This window comes from Grammomys surdaster, unplaced genomic scaffold, assembly GCF_004785775.1.
Source record: "Grammomys surdaster isolate TR1022 unplaced genomic scaffold, NIH_TR_1.0 136, whole genome shotgun sequence".
Lineage (NCBI taxonomy): Eukaryota > Metazoa > Chordata > Mammalia > Rodentia > Muridae > Grammomys > Grammomys surdaster.
In genome coordinates, this window is record NW_021604594.1 from 6,863,333 (window position 1) to 6,880,843 (window position 17,511).

The window sequence follows — 17,511 nt, forward strand, 5'->3', positions numbered from 1 at the left end:
TTGTATCACAGTAACCACTGTTGTTTCCCACTAAACCTCTTGGGTATAGTCCTTCCGTAGCCATTCACATATTTATCCAGGATTATTCAGAAGCCTCTGTAATCAGAAGTGTTGTCCTACTTACTTTCTTATCAGTATAGAAACAATAGCTAACTTACAAATGGACTCTGTGGCAGGCGTTGACTTGCTAGCTCATTGGTGGTTTCCAAGCATTTATTTCTTTCAGACTTAGTATTTTAAGTTAGATCTGGGCTTCTGAGCCAGCTAAGCACTAGGGGGATGATATCAGAGAATAATAGTGCATGAGATCCAGAGGAAAAACGAGATTTACTTCTGTAAAAGAATGTAGGGAGGTAAAGGGCACAGATGGAAGGGCCTAGGGAGTGTGAGAACTGAAGTGTACCGGGTTAGTTGAGGTCAACACTTAAGGCCCCTTTCACCATGCATGGCATGAACAGCCTTGAGGGATAGATAAATCAAGCCAGTAACATGTGATGCTTTTAAGAATTATTAATGGGGTTGAAGAGATGGCTCAGCGTCTGAACATAAGAGCACTGGCTGCTTGCTCTTCCAGAGGTTCTGAGATCAATTCCAAGCATCCACATGGTAGTTCACAACCATCTATAATGAGATCCAATGGCCTCTTCTGGTGTGTCTGAAGACATCTACAGCATACTCATACACATAAAATAAATAAATCTTAACTTTAAAAAAAGAGTTATTAATGACTAAGGCATGGTCCTAGACCTCAACACTGCCTCCTACTGGAATGTATGGCCAATCTAAGAAAGGATATTTGATTTTCCCTGTGTCGGTGTTGGGTAGATCAAATAAAACTTCAGACATTTTTTTTTTTTTTTTTTTTTTTTGGTTTTTCGAGACAGGGTTTCTCTGTATAGCCCGGGCTGTCCTGGAACTCACTCTGTAGACCAGGCTGGCCTCGAACTCAGAAATCCGCCTGCCTCTGCCTCCCGAGTGCTGGGATTAAAGGCGTGCGCCACCACCGCCCGGCTTTTTTTTTTTTTTTTCAGACATTTTTAACTTAACAGTTATTATTAAAATGAACACCTAAGACAATCCCACACTTGCATCAGTATGCTGTTTAATCTCTGACCTTACCAAGAGCTAATAGTCATGTGACCCTTACAGTCCTGTTTTAGGAAATTAGAGAAAATGTGTCTTTCGCATAAGCATTATGCACCTGCCCAGTATGATCAAGGACTTGTATGAATATATCCTGGTGAATAATACGACTCCAAACTTGAGAATACAAGATATGTCCTTTTGGTTTTTCAGGTTTCTTTGGCTGAGAATTTTACCTGTGTTACAAAATTCATTCCTGCAAGCATTTGCATTCCCATGATTCTGTTCCCTTGGAATATCTAACTAGATTGGGTCCACCCCCAGCTGTTTAAATTATGTGTAATCGTGAGGAAAGTTCTGTTGGTTCTCAGTGATGATGTTGCCTTGATTAATTTAGCACTTGCTGTGTTATTTTACTAGGTTTTTGTTGTTTTGTTTTGTTTAATGTCCTTTTGGGATTTGGGGAAAACTTGAACTAAAAAGAAAGTTAATTCCCCCCACTCTGTTTTTCTTTTTTTTATGAGTCTAGAGGAATGTTTTTATTAGTTTAATCCAGTTTTGACTATTGTACATTTTTTATGTGAACTAGATTTTCCTTGAATCCCTGTTTTCATTCTGCCACGTCAGAACTTAACCTGTTCTTTGTCTGACACTCTGCAGATGAACCGTATGAATCTTTGAAAAGCCATTACTTTAGAGGTAGGATTTAAGGAAAATTTTAGAAGCGCTTGTGTTATCCTTGCTCACATCTAGCTAACTCTTATGAAGAATTTATAACTGGGCTTTCAAACAGACCGGATGTAGCTGCAGGGAGAGAGGGCTTCACGTGGATTTCTCAATGCTGTTTCATTCTGCCCCAGGATCTTTGCAACCTTGATCTGCAATGTCATTAGTAACAGTTGTGACTGCAGTTCTCTAACCGGGATTGAGGGTATCTGATGATTTGGTTCTTCTGGGGAAAAATAGTGCAACATAATGAGATCTGACAACTGAAGATTTTTAACATCTAAAAAAATCACATGTAAGATGATTTTATAATATTTAGGACCAGAACTGATAGGCTATGAGAAAGATAATATTTCAAGACTCCAAATTGTAAAATACATGTCTTTCACACTTTATGCTTGTATGTTATGCTTGTATGTTTTCGAAGGAGAGACATCGGTTGAGAAATGGGTTTTCAAGATGTTCTGTTGCTCTCCTTAATTTAAACCCCAAGTGAAGGGCATAGGCAACTTTTATTTTGCATAACAATAATATAATTCAGTGTTAAAATAATAACTTAATAATAAGAATAATAATTTATTATTGAGACAGTATCTTACTGTGTAGCCCAGGGTAGTCTTTAGCTCACAGAAATCCTCCTGCCTCAGTCCTCCCAGATTTGAGGTCTGCAGGTGTCTATCATCATGCCCAATGTTTTTAAAAGTACTCTTTAATTTCCAGTTAAGCTAGTAAATTCTAGGAGGAGAAAAGTCACATGACTTTGTATGTGCTTTGTATTATACTCATACATTCTTTTAAACTTTACATGTATTTATTTGTGTGCATGTGCCATGGCCTACATATGGAGGCTAGAGGACAATGTTCAGGAACCAGTTTTCTCTTTCTACCATGTGGGTTTTAGGGATCGGACTCTGATTGCCAGGCTTGGCATCAGGAGTCTTTACCACTGAGGAATCTCACAAGCCCTTCTCCTGCATTCTTGAAGATCGGCTTTCTCAGTTTTTTTTTTTTTTTAATTATAATGATTTTGAGTTTATCCAGAATTAGCTACTCTAAGGACACGAAGGATTAAATGAGAAATTATTATTGAGTTAACCATACTTGAAGAGTTTAATCATAGGCCTTTTATTCAGGCAGATTCCTCATTGATTTCTCTCTGGAAGAGTCAAAGCCAGCAAAAGAGCATTTGTTCTCTGAGCATAGGAATGAGCTGCATTTGTTTTAAGATTCAGGACACTCGTGTTGCTCTTCAGCGATGACTTCAAGTGTCCATATTGCTCGCTATCATCAATATTCATGCTCTTTACTACTAAATATCCCTTTTGTAGACTTTACAAAAATGCCCCAGCACTGTGATTAGTCACCCAGTGAAACCTGCTGTCTCCAAGCCAATCTGGGCATCTGCTCCCAAGTGAGATTTCCTCAATGTTCAAAATAAATCTTTCAGTCACTTTATGGTACTTTTGATGTGCACCATATGGCTTAAGTACACAGAATTTAGGTGTCACATGATGTCTTCCGTGGTGATTATTCAAATCGGCTTTTATTTGGTTATGCTCATTGCTTATATTTTGACTCATATGATTTCCTCCTTAATCCTTGTTTTGTGTACAGTTCTTGGTTTATATACAAATTAAAATGTTAAGGAAGGCTCCAAAATTATAGCTTACTTAAGTAGATTATAACTGTGTTTGATAATCAGCATTATTTCTGTTCTCCACGATGAAGACCCTGAAATAGTCATTTATAATCGTGACCACCACATGTTCCCAATACTGATCTCTCAGTTGTACAGTTGGTGCTACAGTATCCCAGCATTGCTGGGATCACATCAGTGCTCCAAACTTCTACAGCCAAGGAATTAAGTTAGCTTCATTTCTTCTATTTTATAAGTCTCTTTTCTTAGAAAGATGGAAGTGATGATGGTCAGTTTAAGTAGAAAAACGTCAAGTTTAACCCTAATTGCTTTCTATTGGATTCAGGAACAAAATGGTTTAGAGATACCGAGGGTATCTAATACAATATCCTGCCGCTACTCAGGGCAGCTCTGATCTTTTATTAGTGTCGAGGATTTGCTCATCTCATTTGAAGTGATCAGTGTAGTTCAGGTGTCCCACACGTCAACCCTAACCTTGACATCAGGGCTAATGTTTCAAGATTATATAGCATGTTCACCTAAGTCAGAGATGAGAACTGCAGGAACATAAATGAATTTCCATCTCCCGTCAGCATTAACTGGCTCAGAGTCCAGTATCTAGGTGTTATCCACATATGTTACTTCATCCGTGATCTATGGTTTAATTTATTTCTCTTTAAAACAATACCTGCTTTATAAGTCATGATGTGGTGTCTCTAAGGATAATGTGTAAAAGACTGTATTACTTCTGATGCAGTAGTCAATAAGTTCCAGGCTATTTTTGTGTTATTAGTGTTAGTTTTTGCCATTGCAAATGATATAGTCTTGGACAGCAGCAGGAAGTAGTGACTTACAAAAATAGCCACTCAACTTCCCTCACTGTAGTTTCCTGAAATCTTATGGTGTACTGACCATGGTAAAGCGCTTGGTCTAAATGCACGTAATGTTTAGAAACTAACACTCGCCCCCCTTCCTAATGAGCAACAAAAGTCCTGGGCGTAACTGTCCCAAAGTCACAGAGTAAGTGGAAGAAGAAGGAAAGGTCTTCCAGGCTTATATAATAAGTGTGTTACCCAAACAGCTCTGTACTGACTAGTCTGCGTCAACTTGATCTAAGCTAGAGTCATCAGAGAGGAGGGAGCCTCAGTTGACAAAAATGCCTTTAGAAGACTAGCTGTAAGGCATTTTCTTAATTAGTGATCAATGGGGGAGGGCCCAGCCCATTGTAGGTGGGGCCATCCCTGGACTGGTGGTCTAGGTTCTATAAGAAAGCAGGCTGAGTTACCATGGAAAGCAGGCTAGTAAGCAGCACCCCTCCGTGTCCTCTACGTCCGCTCCTGCCTCCAGGTTCCTGTGGCTCTCATTGCTTTTGATGGTGAACTGTTTATGGAACTGAGAGTGAAATCAATGTTTTCCTCTCCAAGTTGCTTTGATCATGGCATTTCATCACAGCAATAGTGACCCTAACTAAGACAAGTAAATTCCTAGGGGTCAGGTGTGGTGGTGCAGTGGAGGCAGAGGCAAATGCAGATGTATCTCTGTGAGTTCAAGGCCAGCCTGGTCTACATTCCAAAGTCCAGGAAATCCAGGGCCACTTAAGAAGACTCTCTCTCCCTGAAACAAGAAGTGCAAATTTTCAAAGCATGAAAGGAAGCATGAAGGAGGCTCAGAGACCCCAAGTAATGGTACCAAGACAAGAAATTTTAATGAAAGGTGTTATTATTGCCACGCCACTCTTTTTGGCAACCTTGGATTTCATACTTGCAGTAAAGGAAATTGAGGGTGTTGCTATGGAGACAGAGTGTTTAAAATGACAATAATCTTGTCTACAAGTAGGCAAAAGTGGGAGCCACAAATTTGCTGTAGCTAGATGGAAGCTCTGCCTCACAGCCTTTGCTCTCGGAGCCCTGCCCATCTCCCGTGAGGCAGTAAGAAGATGTGCTGTTGTCTGTGTCTCTCCACTATCATTTTTAAATGCACTCCGGATTATCTGACATTCTTGGACTGAGAAATTTCAGTAGGTGGAGCATAGTCATTGCTATAAAATGCTTGCATATTAGTTTTCAGCCTTTTTCAAACATTTGAATAATTTTTTTTGTTAAAATTTTATGTGCTTCTACTTGTCAATTCTGTACCATTTCGTTGCAATTTCATACCGCAGAGCAGTGTGAAACTGACAGTCAGAGTTGGAGAAAGAGAGAACCTTATGTCTACATATTAAATTTATGGCAAAAAAGCCAACACCTTAATTTATAGCATGCAGGAAAAAATGCTTATAAATGGTTTTCTCATGTATGTATATCTCCCAAGGGAAACAATGTGTGTTCATATGCATACATGTACATATGCGTGCATACACACACACATATGATATATGGTAATCTTAAGGTATTTAAATCTTTTGTTACTGCCTACACAAAATACGTCACAGACTATGTGGTTAAAGCAGTATTTTCATTTGTAATTAACCTTTTCATTGGAAATTTACAACTCATCTAGGCTTGAATAATTTCACTTGACATTTTTAAATACTTAGGCGTTTAGGAATAAGATTATTTTGATTAAACAGTATACACTGAATCTTTAATCACACAGTCATCTTATTAGAGTGAGGTTTTAAAATTATGTCTGTAATTCTGATCGGATAAATGAAATTAAATAAGCATTAAATGAGTTTAATTAATGTTGCATGGCGTTTGGTAGACATACAATGATATTAATTCATTGTAATACTTATTTACTTATATATTATGCAAATAATTCATGTGAATTATATACATGTTTTTGTAAGCATTGTATACATGTATATGTTTACCATTGTGACATAAGTTCAGAATTTAGATAAAGAGTTTGATTGAAGGTTGTATGAAGGTAGTTTGATGAAGGTTTATTAGGTAGTATGGTTAAGCAGTCCAAAGGAATGCATTAACTGTCAAATATGTGTATGTTAATGACATAAGTTACACAAACTTTGTTAACGATTTCTATAAAAATAACATCTCTGAGTAAGTAGGTACTGGTTCACACATCAAAGCTGATCCATGCTCACTTCTTCTGCCTTCCAAGCTCATGGTCTAGACAACATTTTTTATTTGAGTTTGGCTTGTTGGGTCAAAATAATTACCGACCTTTTAAAAGAACTTCCATTTCATATTTAAATCTTGCAAAGTTAGCTTCCTCTGCTAGTCTTATGCCAAAATTACAATGAAATAATACTTACCTAGTATGATGGTTTGTAACGTAAACACTATGCACAACCAACCTATATGAATAGCTTTCTATTCTATAAGCCATCATAAAGAATTTTGTGACATGTTTATTAGAGCTTTTAAAAGTTTCTTTCCTCACAGTGCAAATTGTGAGCAATGCTATCATTGCAGGCTTGTCCCCAAGAACTTGTATCTATTCTGGGTAACCGGGTTATTGTAGCTCTTCCTCTCGGTTTCCTAATCACTTCAAGTTATTCTGTTTAGCTTCCACTATTATGTTAGTTGATAATGCTTGCAGAAACTAGTCTTTATATAGAATATGAAAAGTGACATTTATAAGTTCTTTATTTTACCATTTTATTGTTTGGGTCTCATTTGATTATCTAAGCAAAGAGGGTTAGCCTAGTTAGTGTGCTAAGAGTTTTTCCACAGTGTTAAATACAGAGCAACTTCAAAAGGTAGATACAGTTTTGAAATTTTAAGACAGATTACCCTTTTAAGTAACGCCTGATTCCAAAGCAAAGCCTTCCCTTAGATGCCTCGTTCCTCCTTAGTTCTCCGAAGTTCTCTGCGTGCTCTCTCCTGCTCCCATGAAGCTCACCAGTGCGCATGAACACCTCCCTCCAAAAAGAGTTTGCTTTTGTTTGTTATAGTATGTTTACCCACTCAGACTACTTTAAAACTTACTAGCTTTTTTTATATGTTGCTTTGGTTATCTCATTTTCAACGTGACTTTATTTTCTGTGTCCTATCCTCAATTCATTCTTCTAATAATGTGCACATAGGCTCTTTCCCTTCTTGGCTTGAGTAGGGACAGTGTGGCTTCAGTTCATGTGCACATATTTGTCCAGTTGGTGGAGGTCACAGAGTTAAAACTTATTGTGTCCATGAAGGTAGAGGCAAGGAATGTGCACTTTCAGCCTGACATAGGAATTTCTGTCTTGTTCACGGCGTAGCCTCGGAATGGTGCCAAATGCATACGTAGTAAATAATCAGTTAACGGGTATGAAATGAATGAGCCAAAGCCAAGCAGTTCCCTAGCTGAGGTAGCAGGTAACTCTCTAACCAGCAGCAGCTGAGCGTTCCATGGTGTCATATCCTTGGCAACACTTGAAACTCTCTGACTTTTCAAAATCGTTGACAATCTGGTGGTGGTGAAATGCTCTGTCACTGGGGACTTAATTTGCATATCCCTGGTAACTACTGTTGTTGAATAACTTTTCATGTTTATTGGCCGTTTGTGTGTTTTCTTCTATGAAATTCCTGTTCATACCCAATGAACAATTTAATATAAGCATTAGCTTTTAACTGTTACTAGTAGTAGATGCTTATATGCCAGAGGTTACTGATGTTTTTCAGTTTATTTTTTAGCTGGTTTATCTTCGTGGTGTATTGCTTGAGGTTCTATTCTTTTAGGTGTCTGTTGGGAAAAATTAATCCTTACTTCAATAATAATCAAATGTTTCTTTTGCTTCTGTATTCTAAGAAGGTTTTTCATATAGCAGGGTCAAATACCATCTATTTAATGCATTTTTCCTTTCTTCTATATTACATAACCAACTGTTTGAGAGTCATCCAGTGAATAGATGCTTCTTCCTCACTGTGTTTCATTATTAATACTGCTAAAAGACAGGTTTGTATAGATGTGTGCATTTGTTCTCTATATTCCTTTCTGGTCCACTGGTTTCTCTATCCCTACACCAACACCGTATTATTGTAATATCCGTGAGCTTATAAAAAGTCTTTATAGCTTCTTAGGTCAAATGTGCTACATTGTTTTTATTTTATTATTTTTAAAAGAGTCACAGTGAAGTTTAATATGACATATGCATTATATATCATAGTAAAACAGCCAGCTTGGGCTGCCATAACAAAATTCCATAGACCGAGTGCCTTTAAAAAAGCAGATGTTTATTTTTTCACAGTTCTAGCCCTTGGAAGTCCAAGATCCAGGCATCAGCAGGATAGGGTTCATTCTGAAGCATTTTTGATTGGCATATAGGCTGGCTACCACCTGATGTGTCTGTACAAGCCTGTCTGTTGGCTCTCTAGTATCACACACTAGGAGATGGCTATCCCGATTACTGTGGTAGTACACATTTGCTTTGTGAGTAGGAGACAGAGGTAGGAACAGTACATTGAGTTTGAATCCAGACTGATTTCCATAGCAAGTTCCAGATCAGCCAGAGATTCACAGCACAACTCTGTCCGCAATCAAGTAAACAATAACCAGAACAAGGAGGAGGAGGAAGAGGACACTGTCCTATTATATCACTCTGGATTCCTAAGTGTCATTTATCCTTACACTTCCTTTGGGCATTATCTCCCAGTACATACATTCTGGGGTTCAGGCTTACACATATTGCTCTGCTGTTTTGTTTTAGAAATATACATCTCTTGAATATTTGTCCTTTTTATTCAAATGTTAGTGGTCTTATCTAAAATGTGTGGCCTCCTTCTCTATAAGCTAAGATCTCTTAGACATTGTTATATAAGTTATAATGGTCTCAACTGTACAGATTTAGGTGTTTTAAATGTTCTTTTATTGTTTCAGGTGATAAATGCTTATTAATTAGATTGATTTACTAATTAGTCAGTTTAGCTTACTGCTGGTGCTTTTTTACCTTGAAGTCTATTAGTTTTGGTGTTGACATAACTTGCAGTACTTCACATATTGCAGTACAATATGTGAAGTCACATAACATAGATTGGCTGTGCTGTTTGTTTGTTTGTTTGTGTTGAATGTAATCTGGAGAGATCCATTCATTCACACTTAAGAGAAAACTAATAACTTGGGTTCTCCTTCTATCAACTTCGTGTGGGCTTTCTCTTCTCTTTCCCCCTTTTCTCATTTTCCTTATTTATGACTTTGGATAGAAAGAGCCTGTCTTTTCTCACCATCTCATTTCAACATTTTCAAAAGCTGTACTCTATAGTTCTTGTTTAATGTTTACTCCATATATTTTTTAAGCATAGCATTGTCAAAAGTTAATCATTGCTTTTATTCTGATAATAAAGTCATTCTGGATTTGTTTCCCATGGTTGGCCAGTTTTTAAATTGCAGGCTACCCCTGCAGATATTATTGTTACTGTGTGTGCTTTTAGATTTATTGCTTGAGAAGTTGCTGACTCTAAACCTGTTTTGCTTGTGGTGATGGTATTGGATTTACTCTGTATCCTATTATCATTTCCCTGGACACGTACTAAGACAAATGTGGGCATTAAGACAGTTCTGTCCTGCATATTGTGAAATAACCCGTGCTCTGGGCTAATTAACAGAACCAAAAGCTGATGTGGCTGCAAGTGTATGAAAACATAGCCTAAGCTTGCCCAGCTGGTTCGTGTGTGTGTGTGTGTGTGTGTGTGTGTGTGTGTACCCTGTGTAAGGCAGTGGGAAGTGTTCGCTTGGGTAGGTACAAAATACAGTTCCCTATGGATGAGATCTTGTTCAATAGCTTGTATTTGTTTGTGGCTAGGAAGGAAAGGCCTACTAGACTTGGTTGCCCAGGAAAGTACAAATGGAGGCAGAGCATGGACTGAGGCAGTGGCATGCAGGGATTCCTCCTGGTATGTCCCACAACTGGCTGCTAAGGATTCCTGAGGAGCAGATCTACTGTAGAGGAAAAACAATGTATAGATTGTTATATGACAGACGGACAAGCAGGAGAGTGAATAAACTTGTGCTTTCTCCATTATCCCTCATTTCTGTTACTGTTGATTCTGTGAGCAGTTGCTTTTAAAAGAAAAATGGCAATTTGTAAAGTTGCAATATGTACAGAAATAGTTATTTTAAAACCATGTCTTCATAATCCTCAATGCTTTTTTGATGATTTGGTGTGTAATGAAATATGAAAGTACATTTACATGTAGCTCAAAGTACAGAAATTATAATTGCCCCATAATGACAGAAATATATATTTATTTTCTATCATAAAGTGAAGAAAACATTTTAGGATTCACTGTTCAAGTGAAGCTAAAATTCTTGTTATTTTTGCATTAGCGTGGTAATGAACAAATAAAATCATAGAATCTGTCTCCCTTGAATTACTTTTAGTAAAAATCTTTCTACATTAAATAACAGTACCCTTTGTGTTACTGAAGAACATTTACTAATCCATACTTTATATCCTGTTGTATTTAAGACATTAACAGAATAATGAAATGTCATTAATTTAGCTTTGTTAATGTAGACCATGGATATGGTTGGCTCTGCATAGCATAGTCAGTAGGCCATCTATCAAGAAACCTGTTCTCCAAGTAATTTAATGCCAAGTGACTCTTCAGAGAGAAGCATACAATCTATTGAAGGATAAATTGCTTTCAAGAATTTTGAAATTTTTATGCAAATAAAAACAGCTAATGAGAAATTAGTTTTAAACATCCAACTAAATTTCCAACAAGAAATAATACTAGCTGAAGGTTCTGAATACTGTGAAGGCTAAGTTTATATGTTAATGTGACCACAGGCTTGACTGCACTGATGTTGGCTTACTCCTGGGTCTGAATTCTGCCCGAGCATGGTTTTGTACTATGTACCTAGAAAATACTCAGACTTCTTTGTCATTTTTTTCTCATTATTGTTAAATAGCAAAAACGTCAAAATTGACATGTTTATTTATTTATTTCTAGTTTGAGTATGCGGCTACTTTTAAAATAAATGGGAAATGTAAGTGAACTGAAGCAAGCTATTAAATGAGCTTTCATGAAAATAATCACATAAGGGCTAGAGAGTGGCTACTTAGTGACTGTCTTACCATGCTTGGCCACATTACACTTCATAATCTCAGGGGCCTCATTCAGGTCAGGTGAACCAATAGCTTTAATCATTATATGTTCTGGTATCTGGCTGGCAGAGGTGAAAATACATGCTGGTGTCCTGAGGGTTGGAGGCATGGACATGTGTAATTAGTCTAAGCACTGTGGTATACTCCTCAAAGAATCATCTACTCAAGGTCCATGACATCACAGCTAAAGACATCACAGCTTATTTACTTTAATAAGATAGGTAAATCACAAAAGTTTTCAGCTGATTAGTTTTAAAAACATGACACAGAATGCAAACAAGTTAGCTAATGCTTGAGAGTCTACAGAAAGCTGTGTGCTTAGGACAGAGTTCCACCCCCTGGAAGAAATTTCCAGATTGCTTCTTCACTACTGTCTGCCATAAGGTTCTAGGTTACATAAATATACTTTGCTTTTTCTAATTACAAAAGGAGCATATGCTCAATCTTGAAAAACACAAAACAGCAAACAAAACCCACTTACAATTCCACTCTACAGATAGATACACAGCCAAGGTTTCAATATGACTCATCTATCTCTTCTAGTACTCAGGAGGACGCCCCCTTCACCCACAGTCACACTGGACATCCTCCCTCCCCCCCTCCCCCCCTCCCCCCCTCCCTCCCTCCCCCCCCCCCTTCTCTCTCTCTCTCTTTCTCTCTTTCTTTCTTTCTTTCTTTCTTTCTTTCTTTCTTTCTTTCTTTCTTTCTTTCTTTCTTGGTACATCTTTACATGCTATCTCTATTCTATCATTCCCAGATTATCATTTGTGTTTAGTTTTATATTGTCTTTTGCATTTTCATTTTATGTCTATATTTTGGCATTTTAAATTTTGTATGAGACACAAAATCTATTCCCACCTAATTATTACTATATTTGATAGTGTACTTGATTGTTCTGAAAGCATACAAATACTTAAGTATATTTTTTTAGTTATTTTTATGCTAAAATACTGTAAGGTTTCCATATAAGATTTAGTTTTTCTTGGCCGATAAGCTCAGCACCATTGTTGAAGTGACCTTTGCTTTTATTATTATTGTTATTATCATTGTGGCTTCGTGAGACTCGGTCTCACTGCTTAAACTAAGCTGACTTCAGACTTGCAGTCCTCCTGCCTCAGTCAGCCTTGCAAGTGGTGGATTGCAGACATGTGCCACCAAACCTGGCTTCTCATTCATCTTAAATGCCATCATTATTGTGTTTTTATTTATTTTTTGTTATTGATTGAATATAAACATATCTCAACTTTTTAAAGTTTTTTCTTTTTCTTTTCTGTTTGTGTTTTGGTCTGATACACTACATATTTAAAAATAATTTTATATCGCTTTGACAACATAATTTAAAAAACTATTAAAATACATTAAAATTTATCCTGTGTTTTAATTTATTTAACACCTACCAGTGTAACATATTTGTGTGTGTGTGTGTGTGTGTGTGTGTGTCTGTGTAACTTCTCTTTTTCTGTTTAAGTAATGTTTTCAGATTGATATATTGTCAGATCTTAGAAACCTTCAAAACTGGTAAGCACATGACTCCTGAAATGGCTCATTGGGTTGAGAGTCTTTTCTGTTCTTGTAGAGGACCTGAGTTCAGCTCCTAGCACCCATGTTAAACAGCTTCCAAGTTCCTTATTTTCTAACTCAGGGGATCCAACACCTCTTCTTCTCCATGAGCACTCCCATACATGTGACATACGGTCATGGTCACAAACACACACACACAAAGTCACACAGTGAATTTAACAAAATAGGTAGGTTTATTAGGGGGTTGTTTTTTAAATTTACATTTAACATAATTGCTACAGAATGAATAGAAATAAAACTCTCAAATGAAGCAAAAGAAGTGAATGCTACTCAGAACTATTTGCATTGTAAGTACTAGGAGTGAGTGCATTTCAAATGAATTAAAGGAGATAGGTCATTGATTGACTAAGCCTGTGCTGCTGTTAGCACCCCCGAGCTGGTTCTAAAGGCTGCAATCATGTCCTGGCTTCCATTTGCAGTCATGCTTTCAGAAGCTCACTTTGGTACCTAGGAAGAATTTTCATTTAGAGAAGAGCAGGTCACCAGCAGACCTAGACACTTCAGGTTAGCATGCTCAGTAAGAAGAGGAGTCTTCTAAAATAGACATTGTGATCCCAAACTTCCAAGGCTTTTCCTGAATTTGCATGAACTTATAAGGTCTTGAAGTGTCTGAGTTGCCAGCCTATGTAACACTGCTATGTAACACTATGTAACACTGTTGTGGTGAAACCTGGGGCTCAATAGCAACCCACACAGCTTTACCTAGAAAGAGGAACTCGCCTAAGGGACCCAAAACTTCAAAGAGGATGGGAACTATGGAAACTCATCCACTGTCAAGGTAGACTTACTAACTACTACTCAAGTAGAACTGAGCTTCAGAGCTTGTTACACGCATACTCCCCACCAAAAAGAGCAGAGCCCCTCCTGGATGCGTCTTTGGTGTATTCACAAGGTACAGTTTTATGATATACTTGCATTTGATTTAAAACACTGTCTTCACTGCAGACTTCTAATGTAGCTCTTCCCCATGACAAGTGACACCTGCCTCTTCTTCAATGACCAAGCATTGGAAAGATATTACCTGCCTTTTCAAGCACATCTTACCATTTACGAGTGAGTTTTAATTTTATCTGGAATCAAATGAGAACAGAATTGCTTTTTTGTCAAGAAAATGTGAAGATTCTAGAATAGTTTGTATTGTGCTACACAATTATTCATAAATTTAGGCAACACTTTGATGCCATGAACAAATACTCATTCAAGAAATTTTTAGAGTCCCTAAAGAAATCTCAAGATCAAGATAATATAGATGAGGACTGGAAAGATGGCTCATAGATTAAGAGCATTTGTTGCCTTTGCGGATGACCTAGGTTAAGTTCCTAGCACTCATCCACACGGTGGTTCACAACCATCCTTATCTCCAATCCAGGGGATTCTCTTTACCTTCTGACCTCCACAGATACTAGGTACATGCACAATATACACACATACATATATACGTACACACATACAAATATACATACATACATATATACATACAAGTATGTCTTATAAAATTTATCATGTAACAAATATTCCACAGGATGGGGCTTGGGACATAGCTTTATTGGTAGAGTGCTTGCTTCATGGAGCCCTGGGGGTTCTATCTCTAGGACCACATCAAACTGGGTCTAGTGAACATGCCTATAAGTCCAACACTTAGGAAGCATAGAAAAGGTCATTTCTTGACTAGATGCATAGATCTTCCACATAAAATGTATTAAAGATTGAAGATTATATTGAATTTTATAAGCACATGAAATTGATTGAGTACATGTTTCTTATAACCAAGATGCTAACCTTAATCATTGAAACAATTATTTAAGCCAAATGAGTTATATAATTTTTATGGCTGAGTAATATTCCATTGTGTATATATACATACTTGTATGTATGTATATAACTAGATCACACTTTCTATATTCGTCTACTGATAGACACTTGGTTTAATTCCATTTCTTGTCCAGAGTGACTAGTGTTGCAATATACTTGTTAATATCTTTGTTTCTATGGCATGTAAGTCTCATTTTCCTTTAGATGCATGACTAGTAGTGGGATTGCTGAATTATATGCCAGTCCTATCTCTGGCTTCTTAAAGGAGAAAGGCAAGCATAAATAGCTTAAAGGAATTTATTACTTTTAGTCTTTTATTTTGTGGATAAAAGCAAGAATAAACAGATTTTAATAATAATTAACTTATTATTTAACATCCTAAATTAAGTAAAGCAAATGGGGATTTGTGTTCACCTATCAAGAACACCAAGGTACTCAACCATAATATACGCAGAAGACATTGTACAGACTCATGCAGGCTTCATGATTATTGCTTCAGTCTCTGTGAGCCCCTATGAGCTGTGCTTATTTGATTCTGTGGGCCATGTTCTACTGGTGTCCTCAGCCCAACTTGTTCTACAGTTCATCCTATTCTGTGGAATAGCCAGAGCTCCACTTAATGTTTGGCTGTGGGTGTCTGCATATGCACCCATCAGCTGCCAAACAAAACCTCTCCATGACAATTGGGCTAGGCACTGAACTATGATTATAAGAAAATATCATTAGGAATCATTTCATTGACTTTTCTTTTCTACCAGTTGTGCTCTGTTCTATCCTATGTCTCTGAGCTCTATTCTCTGGTTCTTTTCCCCACAGACTGTGTTGGGCATGGGATCCCTTTCATGGTGTGGTCGTGAAGTTGAACTGGTAATTGGTTGGCCACTCTTAAAAGTTCTGCACCACCATTACCCTAGCACATTTTGCAGGCAGGACAGATTGTAGGTTGAATGTTTTGTGGCTGGACTGGTGGCCCTATCTCTCCACTGGAATGCTTACCTGGTTACAGAAGATTTCTGGTTCAGCCTCCATATTCCCCATTGCTAGGTGTCTGCCATGGTCATCCCTGTAGATCCCAGAGAGTTTCCACTGCAGTATGTTTCCATGTCATCACCAAAATGCCTCCCTGCCCCCAATTCCAGTATTTTCTCTCAGTCCCCTCTCCCTCCATCCTCCATCTGCCATCTCCCCACCCCTGCCATCTGATCCCTTCTGTCCCCATACCTCTACTCCAGTCTTCTCCTATTACCGTAGTTAAGAAGGGCCACTACATGATTAAAAACAAAACAGACTGTTGGTTTCAAAGCTTATCTCTGTCATTTACTGACTAATTATCCCTGAGCTGTCATTTAAGAGTGCTTTTGTCCAGTTGCATTATGTGTAGACAACGGGAAATCATAGTTCTTATACTGTCATGGAGCTAAGTGTGATACTCCTGAAATAACACATGCTGACACGCGTGCTCAATAAATATGCACATTCGTAATTGTTTCTGTCACTTGCATTGCTATAATTTCATTCTCTTACTGGCCCCTACCCCCCTCCTTTGCCTTACAGTTTTAGGTTTACTCTTCCTTCACGATTTGTCTAACTAGAGGAAGCTGGCCTCCCACATATGTGTGTGTATGATGCTGTATCCATTATGCTTAGAAGCTTTTTTGAAATGGCAGATATCTGTGCAGGAACATTATTTTATGATTTCTGTTCTGAACGCCAAAGTGTACATCAAATTAGTAGATTCTTACCTTACCTATGGTATGTAAGGAGGACTGGAATTAGGGTGAAACTTCTTATGACATTAAGGTGGCTGGAGTTTTAGGACCTAAGCACGACTCACACTCATGGTGGCGATAGTTTAAAAGATTAAGGAGCCTAGTATTCTTGCTTTTAAGACAAAGACCACCCCCACCTCCACACAACATCCATGCTAGAAATAAAAGTTTTGCTAGGCAAGTTCTACCACTAGACCACATTCCCAGTCACCGCATGTAGCACAATGTTCTGTCTACTGTGTTAAAGAGTGTGAAAGTGAGAAGTCAGAATCCACCACATGTTTTGTGTTTCTGGTTAAAGCAGCACACATGTCTACTCTCCCAACAGAGTTAGCCCACTACAGACCAAAGCACATACACCACTGAAGTCCAGCTTGGTGAAGGGTTACTGATAGGAGTTGCAATGACTTAAAAGCAGCTGCATCACCAAATGCCACCCCAGCATAGGTGACAGCTCACAGATACTGGAACCTGGAGCTCATTGCACAGCCTCCAGGCAGCTCAACAGACTGGGGAGTGCTCCTTACTAGTGACTAAGTTGGCCTAAACTTTTTCTAGCAGCTCAGCTGGTTCTGCTTCTTCCAGGCAGCTGATATGGTCATTACAGCTTGGCTGATCTGAGAGCCTTTAGGTTGGCTTGTTCCTACTGGGAGAGAGTGACCTAGTGAATCTAGTCAGTTTCAGGGACTTCCTGAATCTAGTTTGAGTTTACATCTCTTCTTAAGGAGGTTCCCAGCTAGATGGACTGTTTCAGTCTCAGAGGACTGTTATACAACACCACTCTCCAGAATTCACATAATATTGTTGCTTAGAAAACAATGGTATTATCCAGTGTGGTGGCAAATAATAACTGGATTATATTCTTTCCTTCCTTCCTTCCTTCCTTCCTTCCTTCCTTCCTTCCTTCCTTC

At 38.0% G+C, this 17,511-nt stretch overlaps 1 protein-coding gene across 1 annotated transcript in view; it reads left to right on the forward strand.

Annotated features, from left to right (window-relative positions):
• Znf385b (zinc finger protein 385B) overlaps nt 1–17,511 on the forward strand; it is a 271,044-nt gene that overhangs the window by 14,627 nt on the left and 238,906 nt on the right. The gene's annotated exons all lie outside the window — the stretch shown is intronic.